Source organism: Babylonia areolata, chromosome 17, assembly GCF_041734735.1.
Source record: "Babylonia areolata isolate BAREFJ2019XMU chromosome 17, ASM4173473v1, whole genome shotgun sequence".
In the NCBI taxonomy this organism is placed as follows: domain Eukaryota; kingdom Metazoa; phylum Mollusca; class Gastropoda; order Neogastropoda; family Buccinidae; genus Babylonia; species Babylonia areolata.
In genome coordinates, this window is record NC_134892.1 from 15331418 (window position 1) to 15333917 (window position 2500).

Here is a 2500-nt window from a genome sequence, read left to right on the forward strand (position 1 = left end):
CACACAGACACAGCGACACACAGACACAGAGACAGACACAGCGACAGACACAGCGACACACAGACACAAACACAGACACAGCGACACACAGACACAGCGACACACAGACACAGAGACAACGACACACAGACACAGAGACAACGACACACAGACACAGAGACAGACACAGCGACAAACACAGACACAGCGACAGACACAGACACAGAGACAGCGACAAAGAACTCAACTCAACAAAGAAACATACAAAAAGACAGCAGCAGCGGCTCTTCAAACTGCCAGGAATCTTTTCATCTTGTGGCGGCATCAAACCGCCACAAACAAGTCCGAGATCAAGATACCGAACCATCACAGGCCTCAAGGATCCAGCCCTCACAGGGAATTTCCTGAGCTGCAAAAGAGAATGACACGGCTTTTGAAGTCAATGATTGAAACAACGGGACACGTTTGGCTGTGTGTTTGTCGTTGTTGTTGTTGTCGTTTCTTTTTTCTTTACTTTTTTTTCGATGAAGTGTCGCGAGGAGTCATGTATTGCTGTTGCGATGGAGGGAGACAAACAGAAGCGAAGTGGTTAAAAGACGGACGACGGGCAATATGGCCAAAACGCAGCTCGCTGTCTCCGTTGTGTACTCCAAGTGGAGTGTTGTCTCTCGTAGTAACGCGTCCGCCTAGGAAGCGAGAGAATCTGAGCGCATTGGTTCGAATCTCATAGTCGCCAGTATTTTCTCCCCCTCCACTATAGCTTGAGTGGGTGGGTGGTTGTCTGGACACAAGCTATTCGGATGAGAAAATAAACAGAGGTCCGGTATGCGGCATGCACTGTGCGCACGTAAAAGAACCCACGGCAACAAACGGGATGTCCCTGACAAAATTCTGTAGAAAAATCCACTTCGATAGGAAAGCAAATAAAACTGCAGGGGAAAAAAAAAATGGGTGGTGCTATCAGTGTAGCGGCACGCTCTCACTGCGCAGAGCAGCCCGAATATCACACAGAGAAATCTCTTGTCAGTAAAAGAGTAATACAATACAATACAATACAATACAATACAATTCAGCTGAACGCCAGCCTAGAAATTACTTCAAGCACCGTTTTAACTCCACTGGACTCGGCTCAGAAGTCCTCCCCTTGAGTTGTTTCCAGGGCAGGAGATTTTTGTTTGTTTGTTTTAAACTCCACCCTCCACACCCATATGAACTCCTACCTCCCTGTCCATTGGAATATCTTTCTGTTTTAATACGTGTTATTTTGAAATCAAAACAAATCGTGAAGGCTCATTTTGGGGTAGAACAAGAATGACTGACTCTACCAACGTGCTCAAGAAGAGTCCAAGAGGGTGATTTTGGTGCCAGTAATTCTGCCCCAAAACGACTTCTTACGAAGTTATCCAGTCTGGGCTGTCCCTGACATAATACACCCCCTTCGTGTTCTTGTGGAGTTAGTCCGGTATTGCCCTCGAATGGCTGTTGGAGTTATCAAAGGTTCTTCTCTGCTACTGGTGGCAACCATGTGACTCAGAACTACCTGCCGCAGGTTGGGAGTGGACCCAACACGGAAAATCCGATCTGAAGAGGGCTGGGCTGGGCTCCTCCAGATTTGACTTGTTACCCCCAAAACAGGCTGCTTGAATAACTCTCCCGACCAGTGTCAGCAGATTCATGGGGGGCTGTTCTTTGAGGGACGTGGTGGCGGTCACTCAGTCTGGCTCCGCGACTAAGCCATTATTGTCGTTAGAAGGGTGGTGTCCTAAGTACGTTAAATCAGAACAGGCACCACTGAACACCACCGAAGTGACTCAGCAACAGTGCATGGTCTCCTCTGGTGTGTGGCCTCCTGTCGACCTAACATCGATGGTTTCCTGCGGACTGCCGACGCTGGAACTGTGACGGACGAACCCGGGTGTGGCCGTGTATGAGGGAATCTAAATGAGCGGCGTGGGGTGCAGATGATGGGGCAGAAAAAAAAGCAAAAAACAAAACAAAAACAAACAAACAAACAAAACCAACAACAACAACAAAATCTCCCGACCACAATGAGTTAAAAAAAAGGGGGAAATGAAATGATGTGACCACGTGACACAATCCAACAGGCTCTCCAAGACCATCCTTCAGGATACAGTACAGGAGAAAAGGCAGGAGATGAGGCAGACAGCGAAAGAAGTGAGCAAAACAAACAAACAAAACAAAAAAAAATCACTGATTGGACAGCGAGGTGCTTTGCCGAAAACTCAGGCCATATACATATTGGATATATGGATGGATATGGATACTTATATAGCGCTTATCCTCGGTCGGAGACCAAGCTCTAAGCGCTTTACAAATACGGGGTCATTTACTCAACAGGCTGCCTACCTGGGTAGAGCCGACTGACGGCTGCCATTGGGCGCTCATCATTCGTTTCCTGTGTCGTTCAATCATATTTCAGGCACGCACACATACACACTCAAGACAAACATGTAACATTTTACGTGTATGATCGTTTTTGTTTATTTACCCCACCATGTAG